Below are 24,879 nucleotides of genomic sequence, written 5' to 3'. Positions count from 1 at the left end.
TTCAGGTAATGTGGAAACCTAAAAGAAAAAATTTAAAAAATTCATTATTATAAATGTATGAAAACGTAAAGCAATACTAAAAGAATAGCATGCTTAAACTAGAACCGTTAGCTAAGTACCATGTTGACCACATCAACACAGAAAGTACATCTGGGTAATCGTGTAATTGTCATCTCAAAATTAAGAATTATTTCTATTTATTTCTCAACATTAAAACCGTCCGTCCTTGCACTCCACCTGTCATTTACAGCTGGAAAACCACGGTGGGTGCAACCCTGTACGGACAATCATTAGCCTTCTGCTGGTTTTACAACCTAAGAGTTGTGCTTTGACCAGCCTTTTAAAATTGACAAGATTCACCTAGTAGCTATGTTTTTGTCTGCATATCAATTCATAAGTATTCCAGACTTTGTTAAGGTTTTAGTCTTTTAACCCTACTCACATGGAAACAGTTAATACTTCAAAATTCCCAAAGAAAGATTTTGAAAATTTGATTACATATCGCCAAATAAGGTGAGAGCTCTTTGGGATGGTTAAAACTTTTAACGCTGTCAGACAGGGTAATTATATTTATGAGAAACAGTTTGTTGAATAACATTTGGTGGACAAGGAAGGAAGCCGTTAGCTTGATGCATAGTCCGCAACGCGCTCATTCGAGTCGGAGCACTAAGTCAGTTCGCAAAGCTGTTTTCTTCCCTGCAAAATCTCTTCCTTACTCAGAATATTTTTGTGGAGCTCATTTACCCCCGTCTTGATTGGTACTGCGTCGCCGATGCCGGTATGTTACTGTGGAGATACATGGAGTTGAATTCAGTGACAAACATGAAAATAAACTAAACGGTCAACCGACAGTGTAGAGAAAGGGAAACCATAGGAAAGTATACCAGAAATGGGGCATTTATATACAGAATGCATTCAATTAAGTATCCACATAATTCAGAACGTATGCGCTCTCATGATGTAACACATACCACTATATTCAAAAAGGAAGCTCCTCTACGGTATATTAACACACAGTCCCCTTAGAGTCACAGACTATCCCTTACAACCCGTATAAGCATGAAGCATTTCTCTGTGAACGAAAAAGAGGTGTGAAACGATCGCCAGCACTTCCTCAAGCAGGGTCACGCAAAAATAAAAACATATAAACCCCCCTGCCTCTCCGCACATTAATCGGGCTTAATACAGTCCTACATTCACAAGAATTTGTGATTACACGGGAAGAGTACTGTATAACAGTTCTGACACGAGTCGGACTGTCTGGTGCGATCATCAACAGAGTGTAGGTTGAGGACTGTGTTCGTGTAACAGTTAGTCTCACTAGTTTGTGTGTTACATTCAAACTTGTAGATAATGTGAGCGACAACGTACCTTGTTATTCAAAAATTTTTAATTCACGTTTACTAGCTGACTTATGATAATGAGTACCTGAAAAGAAATGAGACCCCAATAATTTTCTGTGCCGGAACTGATGGCACTGTAAGACTGGAAGTGACGCAGGTTTTCTCATTTATTTTTCTGTCTCCAGTGCATCTGATTTAGCGGTTACCATTGTCAACGTGGGTTGGTGTTGGGGCTTGTACGACAAGTTCTGCTGGTAACGCCGTTCCTCGTGGGATGCAGTTTTCAGCAACATCTGACAGCAACTGATTGTTGTAATATGACGGAAGATTTTTCCAGTGAGTCACCATACAAAGGTCCACGTGTGACATGTAGCTCGAAAGTGTATAAATTGAGACTTTCCATGACTGGAACGCCATACATTGCTAGAAAATGGACACACACGACTGCGCTCTCTCCCGTAGTGGAGAGGGACGAATCATGAGACGTTTACAAAGAAAGTACGAGACAATATTTACGTAAAGGAGAATAAAAACCGTATTCTATGATACAATTATACACGAGGAAGCATAGAGCATATAAAGGTTAATCCCTTGCTGGGTATCTATTAAACTGATAGATTTAAACATAATTTAAAAGTGCAATAAAGAGTCTGAAACGAGGAAGCGTATTTTAAGTTACCGATTTTGTGCACCTGTGACGAGAAGATTATGTAACAAGAGTATGACTGTAAGCCGATGTTGTCTTCCGTGTGAACACTGGTTTGGTACTGCTCTTCACAGTAGCATATTCTGTTAAATCCCCTTCGTCTGAGCGTAACTATTGCAGCCTATATCGATTCTGAAAAATAAATTAATAAACAAAATGAAATAATGTGAAGTGTACTTTCATGAGTGGAAGCAAAAATTATAATGTGTACAGTAATGTTAATACTAATCATGTATGCATATGCTGTAAACTGACTCTTTCCATATCACTTCGATAAAAGAATCGCTCAGATGATCTATAGAACACGTAACTAACTAATTTTAATTCCTAAAGGTATTTGTCTGGAGTATAGCCTTTTACTGAAGCGAAACGTGGGCGAATACCAGTTCCGTCGTGTAAAGAATATAAAAAAATTCCGACGTGTGCTACAGAATAATGCTGAAGATTAGATAGCTAGCTCGCGTAACGAACGATTAGATACTGAATAGAAATGGGGAGAAAAGAAAAGCGTGGTGCAACTTGACTAAAACACGGGGTCGGCTGACAGGACGCATTGCGAAACATCAAGGAATCGTCAGTTTAGTATTGTGTGTTTGTGTGGCGCTAAGGGGGGGGGGGGTAAAATTGCAGAGGGAGACCAAAAACCGTAAGCAGGTCAAAATGGATGTGGTTTACAACAGTTACTCGGAGATGAAGACGGTCGCACGGATCAGAGAATCGCAGCAAGCCACATCAAATTCTTCAGACTGAAGACCACCAGAATCGCAGCATCCATTTGAAACTCTTCATCGCATTTAAGCCTTTGTGTCCCTCTATAATTTTTACGGATCACACTTGCCTCCAATTCATTGTTGCTCCAGAGTGTGTCCTGTTAACCAATCCCTTCTTTTACTCGCATTTTGCTATAAATTTGTTCTCTCCCCAATTCGAAGCAATACCTCCTATCCGCCGAATATTTAGCATTCCTCTGTAGCACCATATTTCAGAAGCTTATACTCTCTTCTTGTGTGTACTTCTTGTCGTCCACGTTTCACTTGCGTACAAAACTACGTCCAGACAAATAAATACCTTCAGAAGATACTTCTTAACACTCTAATTTATATTAGATGCTTAAGAGCTCCTTGTTTTCACAACGCTTTTCTTGTTACTGCGTCTGCACTTTGTATCCTCTATAAAAGCCATCAATAGCTATATTGCCGATCACAAAGCAAAACTCGTTTACTACATTAACGTCTCATTTCCTGATTTGCACTACATGAAAAAATTATAAGGCGATTTTAGAGGTTTCCAATTCACTTAAGACATATTGTTGGAACAGTGTATATGGAGTACTTGAAATGATTACATTTACAGATCAGTAGCACAAGATTACATTTGAAATGATTACATTTACAGATCAGTAGCACAAGAGGTTCTGAGGTTCTGAGGTACCATGTATTGACCCATTCTTAAACACCCATCCTAGTAAATGGTGTAGCCTCAACCGGCGGCAATGCAGGCGCTGCTTGCCATCCAGTTGATCGTACAGATGGCGAATACTGTCCTGGGATACGTTTTGCCCAGCCTTCTCGGCCTGTTCAAGAGTTTCTGTAAGAGTTGGTGACTGACAGTTGCTCGAGTCATTTCTCGTCCGACGCGTGTTCGATTGAATATATGTCCAGAAATCGTGCTGGCCAAGGAAATTACTGCATGTCTTGCAGAGCACGTTGAGTTTCATGGGCAGCGTGTGGGCGAGCATATTTCTGTGCAACAATATATTGCATTCCTTCACATTGCAAGAATGTTGTAAGAACAAGTCTAACAACATTCAGCAAGTACCGAGCGCTGGTTAACGTCCCCTCCGGAAACATCAAACGTGAACGAGAGTTGCACATCAAACCATAAGGCCTGTGGCGACACCATTAAGTCTGGGACGAATGGACTCTGCGAAGAGCGCTCACCAGTAATTTCCGGGTATGCAGCCGGTTCCCGTCGAGATTCTGCCACGATATTTCGGCCCAGAGACGTCCGGCCATCATCAGGTGAGTACACAACTACTGAAGAGCCCAGGTGCAGTCGCGGTATTTATACCGATTCTCGCGCACGTGTTGACATGCGCGGCATAGCCGAGTTGTACGTGCTGCCCTCGGTGGTGAAAGTAAAAGATCATCTAGTCATTGAGTATCGAATGACGCTGTCTATTCCGCTGTGAATGTATAATTTTAATAACAGGATTCCAAGTTTTATCCAACTGCGTTTCTTCCATACGCCGGGAATGTGTCGTCGAAAATAGGCCGATTACTGAAGAAGAATAAAATCAAGGTTATCTTCCGTCCACCAGCAAAGAACCGGGCCCTGGTTGGATCCGTTAAAGACGATTTACAACTGAAGAAAGCAGGCGTCTACAAAATTCCCTGTGAATGTGGCTCTGCATATATTGGCCAGACGACAAGAACTGTCCATGAACGATGTACAGAACATGAAAGATACACCCATCTGCGGCAACCGTCAAAATCGGCAGTAGCAGAGCACTGTATTTCATTGGGACATTCAATGGAATACAATGGAACAAAAATTTTAGCTCCGGTTTCCGGATTTTGGGATTCCGTAATCAAGGAATCAGTGGAAATACGTCTTGCCGATAATCTTATAAATCGTGACAACGGCTTTCAACTGGATAAAACTTGGAATCCTGTTATTAAAATTATACATTCACAGCGGAATAGACAGCGTCATTCGATACTCAATGACTAGATGATCTTTTACTTTCACCACCGAGGGCAGCACGTACAACTCGGCTATGCCGCGCATGTCAACACGTGCGCGAGAATCGGTATAAATACCGCGACTGCACCTGGGCTCTTCAGTAGTTGTGTACTCACCTGATGATGGCCGGACGTCTCTGGGCCGAAATATCGTGGCAAAATGTCGACGGGATCCGGCTGCATACCCGGAAATTATTAGAAGAACAAATACGCCGCGAAAATTTCAGAAGTCACAGCGCTCACCAGGTTCACGTCGCACGAACGAAGGACCATCAATTGCGTGCAGTCCGAATCTACGTTGATCGCTTGAGACCACGACGCGCCATTCCGTATCCAATTAACCTCTGATGGCGGCACCGGTCGAGCGCTGCTAGTAGACGCTGTGGCGTGAATGGGATACAGGATAGAGGTGTGCGTGACCGTAGTCCTACTGATCATAACCGCTTCGCACACTTCGTGTTCACAGGTCCAGTCTCACAATTCTTCTTATGTGTACTGTGGTAGCTGTACGATCTGCCACCGCTGCCTTTGCAATAGGACAGTCCTGCAGGGCATCTGTGTTGCGCGAATGTTCAGAACCTTGAATGAGATTTTCACTCTGCAGCGGAGTGTGCGCTGATATGAAACTTCCTGGCAGATTAAAACTGTGTGCCGGGCCGAGACTCGAACTCGAGACCTATGGCTTTCGCGGGCAAGTGCTCAGTTGGTAGAGCACTTGCCCGCTAAAGGCAAAGGTCCCGAGTTCTAGTCTCGGCCCGGCACACAGTTGTAATCAGCCAGGAAGTTTCATATCAGCGCACACTCCTCTACAGAGTGAAAATCTCAGTCTGGAAACATCCCCCAGGCTGTGACTAAGCCGTGTCTCCGCAATATCCTTTCTTTCAGGAGTGCTAGTTGTGCAAGGTTCGCAGATGAGCTTCTGTGAAGTTTGGAAAGTAGGAGATGAGGTACTGGCAGAAGTAAAGCTGTGAGGACGGGGCGTGAGTCACGCCTGGTAGAGCACTTGCCCGCGAAAGGCAAAGGTCCCGAGTTCGAGTCTCGGCCCGGCACACAGTTTTAATCTGCCAGGAAGTTTCGTTCAGAACTTTGTCTACTGTTGGGAGGACGTTCACATAACCACTGACAGCAACATTGCACAACCAACCCATTACGTCCAACTGGTTAAGCAGTTTTCCAAGAGGACCATGCCGCCACTGGCAAGGCCACAATTTGACCCCTTTCCAACTTGATCATTTGGCTGTAGGAAGCACGTATGCGTCTCCGTGGCATGCTTACCTGCTTGCTTCATATGTTGGCACCACACTGAACATTCCGCCTGTGAGCATTCCCTATTAAATGGTAGACACAATTGGCGCTCTGGTAACTATGCCACTATGATGTCTGTTGGCGGACTACATTGAAGCAACTATCAGTACATCTGCTATTCCCCAGATGAGATATTCTGTCATAGAATAAAAATAGACGTCGTTGTAAGTCGCTAAGTATCACCTGATTTGATTTCACAACATTCCAATACCCAAGTTTTACTTTGACATTTGTCTTATAACTTCTCTTCAGTACGCAATCTATTCCGTTTAGCTGTTTTATAATGTTCCTTTGCGCCTCTGGCAGAATTGCAATGTCATGGGTAAACACCAAAGTTTTTATATCTGCACTTCATAAATTTCTCCTTGGTTTCCTTTACTAGCTGCGCGATGTATAGGTAAAGCAATGATATACAGCGTGAACCAGGATCCCGCCGAAAAACTTTCAGAAGTGGTCGTATGGTCGAAAACAAGAAAACATTTCTGCTAAATGTGACCTCTAAAATGCATACTGTGAGCACTTCTTCAGAAGAAGTGTTACGCAGTAGGAAAGACGAACAAGTGCTCATACCTCTTAAGATATCCACTTTAGAGTCAATGTTTACTGGACTTTTTTTTTCTTATTTTGATCTATACTATCACCTTTGAAAGTTTGTAGGTGGTGTTCTGGTTCACCCCGTATATAACTGGGTTAGTGCAGATCAGATATTAGCATCAGAATTGGATATTTCAGTTTTAACATAATCTGAAAACTAAACAATTATTTTGGGAAGGAAAATCTTAGGTTGTAGTCCAGAATGAATTTCGAGCAGTAAACTTGAATTAGGACTGTATTACCCTACTAAAGTTATTTCATAAATATTTTATAAAAGCTAGGACCACACTCAAAATTTTATAATACATTTGATGAAGATGTCATAGTACACCATCAAAGATTTTCTTAATACACCTTTTATAAAAAGGTATTTGACAAAGACCTTTTACAGTGTAATAAGGTCCTTTGTTGTTCGCCCAATTTATGTTAATGGCATTTCCATGCATGTTTGACTTGGTGGTCTCAGCAACTAAATGAACTAGCCACGCACAGAATTCCAATTTCCCCCTTGTGTCAGTAGTATTCGCCTGCTATTTGTTTCCAGCATCACAGCGTTTGAATCGTGACGATGTTTAGGACTTTGCTAATGATCTTTCGAATCCAGACGAAAGTTCTAACGATGTTTTTAAGATGTATGTCCCTTTAAAAATTTGTTCTTTCCAATGTATGCCGTTGTTTCTGAAGGTACGGCGGTAAGACTTAAATGACAATACAATTAATTAAAACTAAAATAATTGCAGTTATTGGAAAACATTTAACATTGCTATTGCTATTGATTCTGGAGTCGCCATCAGAAAAGCTGTCTGAGGGCTTTCTTCCATGATGTGTTTTAACGGTCTGAATTTCACTACATTCGCAGGAGGCCCTCGATTTCTTGCCCCATTTATTCTGGAAACTGGCACACCTACCACGCTGGGTTCGTTGACCAGGCTTCACATGGTAACTCAAAACTCGAAGGCTTTTGGATAATAAATGGAATTTCCTTACTATGCTTCGTGGCCCATTGTTGATGCTAGCCTTTAGTCAAGCTGGATTTTTTCCTCTGTCGCTGTAATTGCCGTTTTGATAGGGGCGGCTGTGGGTGGCGTATTCAGTGTCCTCATGTACTGGTAGGCTATTGTTGCTCTAGTTCTTCTTGTACTCTCTTGTGAGTGCGCTTATACGACGCAGATTTGGCAGCGGTATGCGGCTCATTACTGGGAGCCATTCCGTGGGGATACATCTGATGACTCCTGCGATCATTCCCATTGGAACAACATGTGGAACATCAGTTACTGTTATAGTGATTAAAATTCTTTTGGGTACTGTGCCGCGTCATTGCTAGAAACTAACAACAATAATAAAGTAAAACCGAATTGCAACGGCCTTCCTCAGTTACTGTTCTTTGTTCGTCCGCTGTGAGCCTTGTCTTCTGAACTGCTGAAAACTGTGCATCATTGTGGCTTAACAGTCCACACATTCATAAAATTGACGTTCTACTCCATAACACAATGTATGCTGTGACTTAATTATTTCTATATACACTCCTGGAAATTGAAATAAGAACACCGTGAATTCATTGTCCCAGGAAGGGGAAACTTTATTGACACATTCCTGGAGTCAGATACATCACATGATCACACTGACAGAACCACAGGCACATAGACACAGGCAACAGAGCATGCATAATGTCGGCACTAGTACGGTGTATATCCACCTTTCGCAGCAATGCAGGCTGCTATTCTCCCATGGAGACGATCGTAGAGATGCTGGATGTAGTCCTGTGGAACGGCTTGCCATGCCATTTCCACCTGGCGCCTCAGTTGGACCAGCGTTCGTGCTGGACATGCAGACCGCGTGAGACGACGCTTCATCCAGTCCCAAACATGCTCAATGGGGGACAGATCCGGAGATCTTGCTGGCCAGGGTAGTTGACTTACACCTTCTAGAGCACGTTGGGTGGCACGGGATACATGCGGCCGTGCATTGTCCTGTTGGAACAGCAAGTACCCTTGCCGGTCTAGGAATGGTAGCACGATTGGTTCGATGACGGTTTGGATGTACCGTGCACTATTCAGTGTCCCCTCGACGATCACCAGAGGTGTACAGCCAGTGTAGGAGATCGCTCCCCACACCATGATGCCGGGTGTTGGCCCTATGTACCTCGGTCGTATGCAGTCCTGATTGTAGCGCTCACCTGCACGGCGCCAAACACGCATACGACCATCATTGGCACCAAGGTAGAAGCGACTCTCATCGCTGAAGACGACACGTCTCCACTTGTCCCTCCATTCACGCCTGTCGCGACACCACTGGAGGCGGGCTGCACGATGTTGGAGCGTGAGCGGAAGACGGCCTAACGGTGTGCGGGACCGTAGCCCAGCTTCATGGAGACGGTTGCGAATGGTCCTCGCCGATACCCCGGGAGCAACAGTGTCCCTAATTTGCTGGGAAGTGGCGGTGCGGTCCCCTACGGCACTGCGTAGGATCCTACGGTCTTGGCGTGCATCCGTGCGTCGCTGCGGTCCGGTCCCAGGTCGACGGGCACGTGCACCTTCCGCCGACCACTGGCGACAACATCGATGTACTGTGGAGACCTCTCGCCCGACGTGTTGAGCAATTCGACGGTACGTCCACCCGGCCTCCCGCATGCCCACTATACGCCCTCGCTCAAAGTCCGTCAACTGCACATACGGTTCACGTCCATGCTGTCGCGGCATGCTACCAGTGTTAAAGACTGCGATGGAGCTCCGTATGCCACAGCAAACTGGCTGACACTGACGGCGGCGGTGCACAAATGCTGCGCAGCTAGCGCCATTCGACGGCCAACACCGCGGTTCCTGGTGTGTCCGCTGTGCCGAGTGTGTGATCATTGCTTGTACAGCCCTCTCGCAGTGTCCGGAGCAAGTATGGTGGGTCTGACACACCGGTGTCAATGTGTTCTTTTTTCCATTTCCAGGAGTGTATTTACTGAATCATCTTAAAAATTTGTAGTATATGTGTGAGATGTTAAAATTTCGTTTCCTCATTTCCCATTCAGAGGATATCATAGTACGGCGTATAAATAACTTCACTATGTGTGAACCATGAAGGTAGCTTCTGTCTAGCCCCGGTGGCAGTTAATAACATAAGTGCTACATTGTGACATCAGAGGAAGTTCAGAATACAGAGCTGCTGGAGGTGTGGCTCAGCGGGCGCGCCTGATTTGGTCCGCCATATCCCGCGCGACCGCTGTCAGCGTCAGGCAGAAGCTTGCGATTCCATTTTTTTGATACTTGTGAAGTTGTATCGACACATGAGACCATAACGAAATGCTGAGGCTGTAAATCGGTAAGAGACGTATTTTTTAATGAAATCTATGCATAAGTAGAAACGAATGGCGTCACATATGAATAACTATAGCAATATAGTGTTACTTTATACTATACCAGGTAAAATGTACTAAGTTGAATTCTCTAGAAAATAAATGCCCACACAAGAATGTGTCGACAGATGGCTCAATGTGCACGTCGAGGAAATTGTAGAAGCAAAACGATGACGAAAAAACTGATTTGTGGTCGGCAACGTCGGCGGTACACCAAATGTCGTTAAAGTTTTCGACATGTAAGAAATGTAAATGTACAGTCTGAAGATCGGCCCATTCTCCCAGTTTCAGTTATGCAGATGAAAGATATTCAGAGGCATTATAGGTGACAGAGTTCTCCAACAGATTTTCAGTACAACTAGTAATATCTTATTGGAGTGAAGGCGGAAGGAGTTCGCTAATATTTACTGCATAGATTTCATTAAAAAATACGTCTCTTACCGATTTACAGCCTCAGCATTTCGTTAAGGTCTCATGTGTCGATACAACCTCACAAGTATCAAAACAATGAAATCCCAAGCTTCTGCCTGACGCTGACAGCGGTCGCGCCGGATATGGCGGACCCAATCAGGCGCGCCCGCTGTGCCACACCTCCAGCAGCTCTGTATTCTGAACTCCCTCTGATGTCACAATGTAGGACAGCTGGCGGCAGCAGCTCAGGTGACTAGCGCACAGAGCCCCTTCTCTACACGACACAATGGACACTGCACTTGGTTGCAGCTCCGTTTTCGTTATTTGGTTGTGCATTAGTGCAGAGAGAGTCTTTCTTCTTGACACCGAGAGCTGGACTCTATTGCATGTTGCACCATTCGTAACAGGGCTTCATATGCTTGGAGAATGCAAGTTAAGTAAATCTTCTGTTTATTGTGTTAACTTGTTCGCTAATCATTTCTGATGCTGTCCAGCTTACCTGTGACAACAGTTGCAGCACCACTCTGCAACCACTTCTCCTTACCATGGTGTATGACGTCCTACACAACAAGACAGCTGCACACATTGAAATACGTAGAATCACTATAGAAGTCGTTACATGATTAAAGAAATGAGTGACGCAACTAATTAATCTCAGACGATAACAACCGCATGCCTGTAGAAGTGATATGGGTCTACACATATATTTTTTCCATTCGTATATGCACGTCCTGTGGCCTGATTTCCATTTTTCACCCTTCCTGAAAGTGTGTGGTCAAGTGTGAATGATTTGAATGCAGTAGCAGACGAGTTTCTTAATCTTCTACCAACCTAAACGGTGTCAGTGGAAGGCAGAGATCAGGAACAGGAAGGCTTGGGCAAAGATGAGTAAGGCAAAACCTTTTCCTAGCAGAGGTTGGTCATGGGCCTCCCCCACCACCTCGGCCGGTTCGGAGAGAGCTCCGCGAGACGGTTTCAGGTGGAGTTGTTATGAAGACAGGTAAGCGACCGCACGTTCCCTCAGAACGTCTGTGTCGAACAAGGGACAAAAGGTTATTGAATCTGTTAATACTAATTTGTTACTCTCAACTATTTCTTCTCCTAGCCATTTCTTGAACTACCATTTAAGTTCTGGTTACAATTTTTGGTTCAGTTAATCAATGTCATAATAGAGTGATTTCTGTTAGGCGTGACCACGCCGTCTATAGATTCAAAGCGCAACCAAGCCTTAAAAGTTACTGTCTGCCGTTTTACACTACTGGACATTAAAAATGCTCACCGAGAAAATAAGTAGATGATAACCGGGTATTCATTGGAGAAATATATTATACTAGAACTGATATGTGATTACACTTTCACGCAATTCGGGTGCATAGATCCTGAGAAATCAGTACCCAGAACAACCACCTCTGGCCGTAATAACGGCCTTGATAGCCTGGGCATTGAGTCAAACAGGTGTGGCCTGTACAGGTACAGCTGGCCATGCGGCTTCAACACGATACCACAGCACGATACCACAGTAGTGACTGGCGTACTGTGACGAGCCAATTGCTCGGCCACCATTGACCAGACGTTTTCAATTGGTGAGAGATCTTGAGAATGTGCTGGCCATCTGTATCCAGAAAGCCCCGTACAGGACCTGAAACGCGGTCGTGCATTACCCTGCTCAAATGTAGGGTTTCGCAGGGATAGAATGAAGGGTAGACCCATGGCTCGTAACACATCTGAAATGTGACGTCCACTGTTCAAAGTGCCGTCAATGCGAACAAGAGGTGACCGAGACGTGTAACCAATGGCACCCCATACCATCACGCCGGGTGATACGCCAGGATGGCGATGACGAAGACATGCTTCCAATATGCGTTCACCGCGATGTCGCCAAACACGGATGCGACCATCATGATGCTGTAAACAGAACCTGGATCTATCCAAAAAAATGACGTTTTGCCATTAGATCACCCAGGTTTGTCGTTGAGTGCACCATCGCAGGCGCTCCTGTGAGTGATAAAGCATCAAGTGTAACCGCAGCCATGGTCTTCTTGCACTGTAGGACTCAAGTTCTGAGGTCATTAGTCCCCTAGAACTTAGAACTAGTTAAACCTAACTAACCTAAGGACATCACACACATCCATGCCCGAGACAGGATTCGAACCTACGACCTTAGCGGTCTCGCGGTTCCAGACTGCAGCGTCTAGAACCGCACAGCCACTTCGGCCGGCTGTTCGTGCAGATGGTTGTTGTCTTGCGAACATCCCCATCTGTTGACACAGGGATCGTTACAGCCATGCGGATAAGATGCCTCTCATCTCAACTGCTCGTGATTAGAGGCCGTTGGGATCCAGCACTACGTTTCGTATTACCCTCCTGAACCCACCGATTCCATATTCTGCTAACAGTCATTGGATATCGACCAACACGTAAAGCAATGTCGCGATACGATAAGCCGCAATCGCGATAGGCTACAATCCGACCTTTATCAAAGTCGGAAACGTGATGGTACCCATTTCTCCTCCTTACGCGAGGTATCACAACAAGGTTTTACCAGGCAACGCCGGCCAACTGCTGTTTGTGTATGAGAAATCGGTAGGAATCTTTCCTCGTGTCAGCACGTTGTAGGTGCCGCCACCGGCGCCAACCTTGTGTGAATGCTACGAAAAGCTAATCATTTGCATATCACATCTTCTTCCTGCCGGTTAAATTTCGCGACTGTGGCACGTCATCTTCGTAGTGCAGCAATTTTAATGGCCAGTGGTGTATTTTATTTGTGCGAGACATTTTAAATTATCAATAAAACTGTACCTAGCATATATTCGGCAAGATGAATCGATTTAATTCCAAGCGCTTCATACAAAGACATGCAGCCACCAAAATCGTGCTCGATGCCATCCACGAGGTGCATGCAATTCTTCCTACTAATAAATGCTGTCGATATTTTGTTTGCCGTGTGAACTGGTGCATATGAATGTCTGTGTTACAAACTTGAGCAGTGACCACGTGCTCCCCAGATTTTCCCACCCCACAGATTAAGGCTAAAGTGGCCTGTTATTCTCCTATGAGAAAGCCATAGAATCGTATATAAATGTTCCAGGAATGTTTCGTTCATCTATTAAATGCAAAAGGATTACTGTTAACATGCGAAATATTAGTAAAAAATAAATATTTTATCATTTGAAGCTATTTTCGTGATCGTTAATTTATTTTTCAGTACATCTGAAAATAGTGTCACATTTGTAGTATTGATGATTACGCTCCTAAAATCCAAAGAGCTTGGCTCAAGTTCAGCTAACAGTACGTAGCTTTCTCTGACTGCCCCATAGAATACCATAGCGTTATCCCTTGCGACCTTAATAAATTCAGACGGTGAAGGAATTGTTCTTAAAATTTAGATGGGTCTAAATGTCGTTCAAATAACGGGTAAAAACTATTCAGAGAAGGTTACGTTGCCAAGAAAAATAAGAGCGAATGTGGACATTGTATGCCATCCTAACAGGCTGGAACTAAAGAAATAATAAGAATCAAAAGAAGCTCCTGCTAGTGAAAGTAAGTAACCCTCTATAGGCTGCCACTCAATGAGTAGTAATATGCCAGTGGTGAGTTACAAACTTTATATTCTATTACAGGGCGTGAATTGTGCACTCATATTGGAAGTTTCAGGGCACTGTTGTGTTACAGTTAGGTCCACAGGAAGCTACCATCCGTTTTTAGAAGCAAATCAACTGTTTCATTTCAGGTTTGCTGAAGTTTGGTATTGCGTAAAAAGCGAACAACATAGGTATAAAGGAAGGTAGGGAAAAACGAATGCTGCATCAGTACTAAAAGCATACTTGCAAGTTGCTGTGTCATGTGATTGCTGGTAGTGATCTCCGTGGCGTAGCATGTTAATTTGCTAGCTTGGTTACAGGATTCATGTACATTAATACGATGTGCATCTGATTTATTCCATGGTTGCACCTGACACCTACACGTAAAGGCGTTTCTTGAAAGTAAGATTCCACAATAATGCATTGGCTGTAACATATATACTTATTGCACCAACTTCCAATCACGTTGCCTGACCTCACAGTATATTTGTTTCCCTTTTGTTCGTGGGGTTTTGTGGAAGATTACGTGTATGTGACTCTTCTTCAGCTACTTTGCTTGAAAGCTGACGCCACAGTGCAACAGCAGTCAATGCAATGACAACAGACATACGAGCAAAAGTATGATACCTGTTTAATTAAACCCTGAACATGGTGCGTTCAGTGGAGGTCATATCGAACATTTGTGGAAGTTAAATAAAAGCTTTGATCCTTAACGCAATTGTACCCCAAGGGTCTACGTACACACATGTAAATGACATTGTAAAACTGGGTGTTTACTTCAAAAGCAAAACAAATTTGTGCAAGTTGATCCTTGAAACAACAAATATCAATCTGTCACTCTTCACAATTATGTTATTAATGGTTTCTCGCCGCTGTTTTCCTTATTTTAAAGATTCACTGTATTTTGTACACAACGATGGTCTCAAAATATATGAAACTTCCTGGCAGATTAAACCTGTTTGCCCGACCGAGACTCGAAGTCGGGACCTTTGCCTTTCGCAGGCAAGTGCTCTACCATCTGAGCTACCGAAGCACGACTCAGGCCCGGTACTCACAGCTTTACTTCTGGCCCCAGGCTGTGGCTAAGCCATGTCTCCGCAATATCCTTTCTTTCAGGAGTGCTAGTTCTGCAAGGTTCGCAGGAGACCTTCTGTAAAGTTTGGAAGGTAGGAGACGGATACTGGCAGAAGTGAAGCTGTGAGTACCGGGCGAGAGTCGTGCTTCGGTAGCTCAGATGGTAGAGCACTTGCCCGCGAAAGGCAAAGTTCCCGAGTTCGAGTCTCGGTCGGGCAAACAGTTTTAATCTGCCAGGAAGTTTCATATCAGCGCACACTCCGCTGCAGAGTGAAAATCTCATTCTCAAAATATATGTTTTAGACAAAACAGCCAATAAATTTGTAGTTGACATGTAGAATAATCGGGTCTGGTGCCGGATGTTGTGTCGCTCTTGCACAATACTTCGGCCATGTAACTCGTTGCCTTCTTCAGGTAGCACCTGAAGAAGCCTGAAGAGTTAAAAATGTGTAGTTATTTGTGGTCGCCCGGTTTCTATCTTCATTCACTATAAGTTATAGTCCACTGAAGTGGAGAAATCGTTTGAAGCACGCTGTGTATCACTCTAATGATCATGTGTAATGTGCATTGACTTGCAAATTGTGTACTGCGCACTTCTTTACCTCCAGTATGCTGCAATTTTCATTTGTTTCTCAATTGGTAGCGGACTGTCTAATATTCGAAACTATTCTCCACTTAGTTACAAGTATAATTTAGAGCCCAGTGTTAAATGGAGAATTGTGTGACTAAATGAAGATTAACGATTGCCTACTGTTCTTACTTAGAATAAAAGCTGTAAACCTGATCACAAAAAGCTGTAATTTCACAGCGTTATTGTAACTGCAGCAAACATCAAGGGAAAGGCTGTAGGACGCATGTCACTGGGGTCTTCACATTTAATTTATTTCCATTCCGTTCCGTAGCCCTGCTGGCATTCCCGGCGTCACGCATGACGGAAGCTCATCAGTAATGCGTCATTATACCCCACGTCGGCCTTCTGCCAGTGTTGTTTCTACAGCGATGGTCAACGGTACAAGGTTAGAACGTTACAGCACTTCCAACCAACCTGTCACTGAAACAGCTCACGGTTCATCTATGCTCTTAGAATCACATGCCAGTGTTGAAACATAAACTGATATTTTTCGTGATCTTTCAAGGTGCTTTATTGGGCATATCATGTCACCCTTCTAGAAAAACCCAAGTGTTAGGCAGTAGACGGCTTTACACACAATTTGTTTGAACCATACCTAACTAACAGAATGCCAAAAGTTGTGGTAAATAATTCTCGCAATGTCAGAAAGCTAGAACATTTTAGGAACTAAAAAAAAATTACAAATGAAGTCCCACAGAGTTTTGCTCTGGGTCCACAGCTACTTCTTATATATGTTAATGACCTTCCACTTAACATTCAACCATCAAAGTAGGTACTTTTTGCAGACGATCCTAGTGTTATAATAAATTCCGTTAGATAGAAAGCAGCAGAACAGTTGGTAAATGATATTTTCCAAAGAAATATTAAGTTGATCTCTGAAAGTAGACTCGCTTTAAATTTTGCAAAACAACACCTTTTTCACTTCTGTACAACAAACAGAGTCACATCAAGAGCTGATGTAGCACAGGAGTCGGTAAACAGTGTAGAATGCAACAAATTTTTGGAGGTACGTATTGGTGGAAACTTGAACTAGTAGAAGCATATCACTGAGCTTTTGAAACAATTAAAAGTTCAGCTACTTTCGCTCTTCGACAATTGATAATCTTAAAAGCAACTGTATCACCGTACTGATATATTTTGCATGCTTCCACTCCGTTACGTCGCACGGAATAATTTCTGGGGTAATTCAACAGCCGAAGTATTCATTGCACAAAAGCGAGCAGCAGGAGGAATATGTGGTGCTTACCCAAGGGTGACATACACGTAGCTTTTCAAAGAGCTATGCATTTCAGCTGCTTCGTTACAATACATATATTAGGTAATGAAATTTGTCGTACCTACTTCATCACAATTTGAGAAAAATAGTGATCCCCATTCCTACCACACTAGAGGGAAAAGTAATCTTTGTTATCCATTGTTAACGCTGTCAGTGGCTAAGAGAAAAGTTAAATATGCAGCTATGAAAAATTTTTCATCATCTGCCCAACAATATAAAATGTCCGACAGGTAGCGAAGCAAGTTTTAAATCTAATTTGAACAACTCCTTCGATCCTCTTCATAAATTTGAGCTTAAAAAATGTAGCCAGAAGAAAATCTAGTTTTTTCAGGGTGATAGTTATTGAACTATATGAAAAAGATCGTAAATTAGTTAGAAACTTCGGCGTGCATACATCTTATTCAACAAGTAAGCCTCACTACATGTATTCGGATTTAGGTTATGACATTGTAACATCCACAAGATAAATTTTAGCTACAGTGCGATGAGAGGAAATTATGTCTGTAACAGTTATAAACATTGTCTATTCGACATATGAAAAAATAGTGAAAACGATGATAAATATTAATTATTTATATAATATTCGATGATGTAAATGGACATATCGATGTGTATCATACAAATACAATGATAATTGTAAAATCCTTTTATGATCTGCGTTTGCCTTCCTTTGTTTTTACCTTTTGTTGGTTGGCTTTTGCAGGTTGCGGACGCATATCAAACTGAGGTCTGTTAAGAAACTGTAATTATTTGTTAATTATAACTTGAGAATAGAATTCATTATTACTATAAATATGAGTGAATAATTATTTGTAATTTTAATTCCTCTCTCAGTAAGCATTATCTGTGTTAATTATTTCTTTCCGGTGCAAGGAGCGCAGCCATTGATGATAGCGATTTGTATCTCGTTTTTGTCTATGTTTTCCTTAGAAAAAAATCAAATGTTTGCTTGAGGAAGTCTAAATAGTACACAATACGAAAGTAAAGTTTAATAACCATTTCAAATACTTATCCTATTTGCTCTAACAATAGAAAGTCTCTATCAATTGTCTGCCGCCATCTTAACAATTATCACAGCGGCAAATTCAAATTACGCAACTCTGCACACGTAAATGCCGAAGGTAATAAAAATGTGTAACAATAAATGTGCACCAGTGGTCCGGAACTCATTTTAATGAAAATAATTCGAATCAGATTGGTTCTTTAAAAACAGTGCTCATAGCACGATCATTATAACAAACTTTTCTAGCTGATGTATGGAGCCGAAATCAATTACGCACGAGTTGCGAAGAATATTGTTTCAGGTAACACATGTCAGTGTTGTGCGCGGCTGATATTCGGTGGTTTTAATGATCATTTTGCTGAAGTTAACTGTTTCCACCTTAATCAATAGTTGTATAGAATCTGTTGTATGAACTGTAATTTAGTGACACTTACACAACTAACAGACAACACATTAACACGACGTTAACTTGGACTCCTTTAGCAACTTGACCAAATCTGTAGCCGGGAGAAAAATTATTTATTAATTACTAAATGTAATAAAATAAGATTATCATTTTCATTTACAAATTAATTAATTACCAAACGAATGAATAAAACAGCGAACGCCACATGTTCGATATGCCTGCCATCACCGGCGACGTTGTAGCACCGACGAACAGCGAAATGCTGCGTGACCCTCTAATGTATGAGAACATCGATGCTGCCGACGCCCTCCTGAATGGCTGTTTTCATCTCAGCAATGGTTCTGCAGTTATTACTGTACATCTTGTCTTTAGTACAGCACGACGAAAAATAGTCGCCTGAGTTCAAATTGAGCAAGCAGTAAAGGAAACAAAAGAAAAATTTGGAGTAGGTATTAAAATTCATGGAGACGAAGTAAAAACTTTGAGGTTCGCCGATGACATTGTAATTCTGTCAGAGACGGCAAAGGACTTGGAAGAGCAGTTGAACGGAATGGACAGTGTCTTGAAAGGAGGATATAAGATGAACATCAACAAAAGCAAAACGAGGATAATGGAATGTAGTCAAATTAAATCGGGTGATGCTGAGGGAATTAGATTAGGAAATGAGACACTTAAAGTAGTAAAGGAGTTTTGCTATTTAGGAAGTAAAATAACTGATGATGGTCGAAGTAGAGAGGATATAAAATGTAGACTGGCAATGGACAGGAAAGCGTTTCTGAAGAAGAGAAATTTGTTAACATCGAATATAGATTTATGTATCAGGAAGTCGTTTCTGAAAGTATTTGTTTGGAGTGTAGCCATGTATGGAAGTGAAACATGGACGATTACTAGTTTGGACAAGAAGAGAATAGAAGCTTTCGAAATGTGGTGCTACAGAAGAATACTGAAGATAAGGTGGATAGATCACGTAACTAATGAGGAGGTATTGAATAGGATTGGGGAGAAGAGAAGTTTGTGGCACAACTTGACTAGAAGAAGGGATCGGTTGGTAGGACATGTTTTGAGGCATCAAGGAATGACAAATTTAGCGTTGGAGGGCAGCGTGGAGGCTAAAAATCGTAGAGGGAGACCAAGAGATGAGTACGCTAAGCAGATTCAAAAGGATGTAGGTTGCAGTAGGTACTGGGACATGAAGCAGCTTGCACAGGATAGAGTAGCATGGAGAGCTGCATCAAACCAGTCTCAGGACTGAAGACCACAACAACAACGAGTTCAAATCCAGAGAATATGACGGATAATCGAGGCCCATGCGATATTCTCCGGGTACCTCCGAGCCAGAATGCGTTCTCCAGAGTGCTGCTCCAGGACATCAAACACTCTTCTTATTCGATGTGATCGAGCTCCGTCTTGCATGAACCACGTCTTGAGGAAATCAGGGTCACTTAGGATAATGGGGATGAAATCATCTTCTAAAACCTTCACGCACCGCTCGGTAGCCACCGTGGCATCAAGGAAAATCGCACAGATTATTCCGTGACTTTACGTTGCACTCCACACAGTCACCCGATGAGGGTGAAGAGACTTCTCGATCGCGAAATGCGGATTCTTAGTCCTCCAAATGCGCCAATTTTGCTTATTTACGAACCCATTCAAATTAAAGTAGGCATCGTCGCTAAACCAAACTATATTCACATACTAATTCCCAACATGCCCCGCTGCCAACTGTGCAGTTTGGACGTCCTAATGCACCGTTCAGAATTTATGGCAATTTTATTTCATATTGTTCATTAATTGCCCCCCCCCCCCCCCGTAAGTGTAGTTGCACGAATAGGAATAAAATGACAATTTGTTCATTGATGTTAATACTAAGCAAGCTTACATGCCCTGTAAAGTGACTCGTTCCACATAATTTCTGTAACAGAATCGTTGAGACGATCTATGGAATATGTAACTAACCAACTAACTAATCCCCCCTTCGGAGACATTCGGACAAATCACCGACACTGTGTTGAGTAGAGTTCAAGCCATCACAAAGAAGAATGCTGGACACATCCCATGTTAACTGCCGCTAACAGGCGCCTGGATACTTTTGATCAGATCGTGTATCGCTTTCGGTTAACTTTTAGAATCTTATTTCCGGTCAGTTTTCGTCCCTCTCTGGCTGCAACCAAGCGGCCGTATCTCGCCAGTCCCCCGGTACTGCGCAGAGTAAGGTTTTTTTTTCCATAATACAACAAACATTAACTGACTATCTGTGACGCAGCGGACAGCGTCCGTCGAACAGCAACAAACGACCCGTGTCACGGAAATGGCTTCCTGCCGGGTAGGTGGGGCATGAACAGGTTGTGGCAGCTGCCCTGGAGCGTCACTTCCTGCCCCGCCGCGCGACCGTAACTCAGAAATGCCTATAATGTAGGTATTCATTAGTGGAACACAGACACACTTCGTATTCATGTCATAAATGACGGCCGCGTGCGTGTCTGTGTTTTCAATAATGAAGCGACGCATACCTACAGGACAGCAGAAGAATTTCTCCGTGTCCGAGGCGGTCTAATCGGTCCAAATTATATTGTTAGGCGCCGGGATAACAGTCACGAGCTATGAATAATTCCCCCCTTCCCCTCGCCGTCTCCAGCTTTCAATGAATACCTGATGAGGGCGTTGCACGGCGCCGGCCGCGACCCGAAGAAAACGGAGCAGCAGAAGCCCCGAAATGGGTCGTTAGGGCTCTCGCGGGGAGTCCCCCGGCCCGGCAAGCCGCGGGCTGTTGGCCGCCACCGCGCGGCACTTAGCCAGGAATCCCTGGGCGCTGGCGGGGTGGCTTTCCGGGAAAGAGGCGACCTGTCCTACGGCACTTGTGGTCGCCGTGGCAGCCCTCGGGTCAGTAATGGAACTGGGCCCGCGCGCCTTCTGCCGTATAAACGCCTCCTGCATAAGAATCGTTCCTTTCCCCGGGCGGTTACAAAGTAATGAGGGAAACAACGTGTGGCCCTTTATCCCCTGGCCTGCCTTTCCTCATTTACGTGCAACGCCACGCCTAAACACCATCCTGCTGCTGGTCACGGCAAGCGCAGATGGCCGGGGATCTTCACTCTCAATACAAGAGTTTCGAATCCATTGCTCAAATCAACTAAAACACAGTTAAATAGTCAAATAACCACATTTCCATCGGGTCGGTTATCAGTATTTTGTTTTTTTTCTGTTTGGCAGAGCTTTCACCTTAGTCATCTGGTGTTAAGGTAAAAATCGTCCCAGACCCATTACCATTCTTTCCGATAGCCATTGCATTACTGATTTACCGCACCGCACCGCAAAATGGCTGTGTTTAGAGCTCAGCAGTGTAGTAGTGGGAAACGTTGGCAGTGGAGAAGGCAGAAATGAAACGGTTAACAGATTGGAAATATGGTGTTCTATCACAGGGTAGGAGACCTGACGTATTAATCGAGTAATCAGTGAAGATGAATTGCGTAGTTTCAACGAGAGAACATGAAAAGGAGAGAACGGCAGAAGGAACACAGTGAAGTCACATACTTGCCATTAAAATTGCTACACCAAGAAGAAATGCAGATGATAAACGGGTATTCATTGGACAAATATATTATACTAGAACTGATATGAGACTACATTTTCGCGCAATTTGGGTGCATAGATTCTGAGAAATCAGTACCCAGAACTACCACCTCCGGCCGTAATAACGGCCTTGATACGCCTGGTCAATGAGTCAAACACAGCTTGGATGGTGTGTAGAGGTACAGCTGCCCATGCAGCTTCAACACGATACCACAGTTCATCAAGAGTAGTGAGTGGCGTATTGTGACGAGCCAGTTGCTCGATCACCATTGACCAGACGTTTTCAATTGGTGAGAGATCTGGAGAATGTGCTGACCAAGTCAGCAGTCGAAAATTTTCTGTATACAGAAAGGCCGTACAGGACCTACAACGTTTTATCCTGCTGAAACGTAGGGTTTCGCTGGGATCGAATGAAGGGTAGTGCTACGGGTCGTAACACATCTGAAATGTACCGTCCACTGTTCAAAGTGCCGTCATTGCAAACAAGAGGTGACCGAGACGTGTGACCAATGACACTCCATACTATCACGACGGGTGATACGCCAGTATGGCGATGACGAATACACGCTTCCAATGTGCGTTCACCGCGATATCGCCAAACACGGATGCGACAATCACGATGCTGTAAACAGAACCTGGATTCATCCGAAAAAATGACGTGTTGCCATTCGTGCACCCAGGTTCGTCGTTGAGCACACCATCACAGGCGCTCCTGTTTGTGATGCAGCTGCCAGGGTAACCGCAGCCATGGTCACCGAGCTGATAGTCCATGCTGCTGCAAACGTCGTCGAACTGTTCGTGCAGATGGTTGTTGTGTTGCGAACATCCCCATCTGATGACTCAGGGATCGAGACGTGGCTGCACGAGCCGTTACAGCCATGCGGATAAGATGCCTGTCATCTCGACTGCTAGTGACACGAAGCCGTTGGGATCCAGCACGGCGTTCCGTATTACCCTCCTGAACCCACCGATTCCATATTCTGCTAACAGTCATTGGTTCTCGACCAACGCGAGTAGCAGTGTCCCGATACGATAAACCGCAATCGCGATAGGCTGCAATCCGACCTTTATTAAAGCCGGAAACGTGATGGTACGCATTTCGCCTCCTTACATGAGGCCTCACAACGTTTAAACAGCTAACAACGGTCAACTGTTGTTTGTGTTTGAGAAATCGGTTGGAAAGTTTCCTCATGTCAGCACGTTGTAGGTGTCACCACCGGCGCCAACTTTGTGTGAATGCTATGAAAAGCTAATCATTTGCATATCACAGCATCTTCTTCCTGTCGGTTAAATTTCGCGTCTGTAGCACGTGATCTATGTGGTGCAGAAATTTTAATGACCCGTAGTGTAGAATGGTTGGGCAGATGGTATGGCATTGTACAGCGTGCGCAATACTCGGAAACATGGCCAAAATACAGACTCACAATTTACACGAAAACATATAAATGTATAGTTTATGTTGGGGAGAAAACAATAGTGTTTCGGAAAATTTGACAAAGAGGCCTGTAACCTTGCTTCTCTGAATTGTTTGGAAAGTAAATTTTCTATGAAAATCCTAAATACGCATCGTTACGACAGTTTCTCCAACGTACGTTTCCTTATTTCTTCTGTTTTTCTGACTTGATTTTGTCCACTACTTGAATGGAAGTACGACGGAGGGCGCTATAGAATTTATCTGTCGTTGACGATCGAAGTACTGGAGAAAATGTGTGAAATTAAGCAACTCATCTTTTCTTCTCAAACATCAACTTTCCTTGAAAAAATTGTTTCATTTCTGTGATCTTCAAAATTACTAAAGAAAATGGTTTCCTTAAGTGAAGCATTCGCGATTCCTCAGTCGAGTGATCTGAGACGATTCTGCTTCCACAAGTGCACTTTTTTCTGAATACCTTATACGTCGTTATACTTCCTGCAGCAGTCTCTAATCGAATCCGATGTAACAAAAACAGGAAGCGAATAAGTTAAACTTCCTTTCTTATTAAGTAATTATATATTTAATAGTTATTATGTATATGCATTGTATATTTATCATAAAAATGTAATTTGTTAATATCGATCAAGTTTTACACTTCTGTTACATTTGACATCACAAAAAACGAACATTTAGTGTGGGTTTACGTGGAATCCTAAATTTTATTTTACATAAGGATTACCATTTAGAGTAAACCAACATTTACATTATGCCTGTATCAAGTGATACGCGGGTTGAATCATCTAAAATTTGATGGTCCCTGTGGCCGAGCTGTTCTATGCGCTTCAGTCCGGAACCATGCCTCGGGCATGGACGTGTGTAATGTCCTTAGGTTAGTTAGGTTTAAGTAGTTCTAAGTCTAGGGGACTGATGACCTCAGATGTTAAGTCCCATAGTGCTTGGAGCCATTTGAACGATTCACCTAAAATTTGCACCACAAATATTGCGGGAAATGGAAGTGCTACTGATGTGAAGTTTTCACCGAATGGATTGGTAGTCAGGGGCTCGTATTCTTAGCCAATCAAACGATTGTAATAATACTTATAAAATTTATTTCTTGTGCAAGCACACAAAATGAAACAATGCCTATTGACATTAACAAACAAAAAGTAGGGTAAATTATAATGTCAATGGTGTTGGTTGCAGGAGTCTATTGCGATCCTTATACAAGATATAGAGTTGTGAAAAGTGTCCACACCGACACTTCTACAATACACTAGTTATATGGATTCTGACTATTAACGAGACAACTGACAATCACTCGAAATGATCACCGGCAGCGACAATACACGCTTCCAATCTGATATGGAACGACTGCTGCACACGTTTAGGCATTTCAGCGGAGATGTCCTAGCAGGCTGCAGTAATACGTCGTTGCTTATCATCGGGTTAGTCGGTTTGTCCGTGTAGACAGCACCTTT

This window comes from Schistocerca gregaria, chromosome 7, assembly GCF_023897955.1.
Source record: "Schistocerca gregaria isolate iqSchGreg1 chromosome 7, iqSchGreg1.2, whole genome shotgun sequence".
NCBI lineage: Eukaryota > Metazoa > Arthropoda > Insecta > Orthoptera > Acrididae > Schistocerca > Schistocerca gregaria.
The sequence above is the reverse complement of the archived record's forward strand: the minus strand, read 5'-3'. Positions refer to the sequence as shown.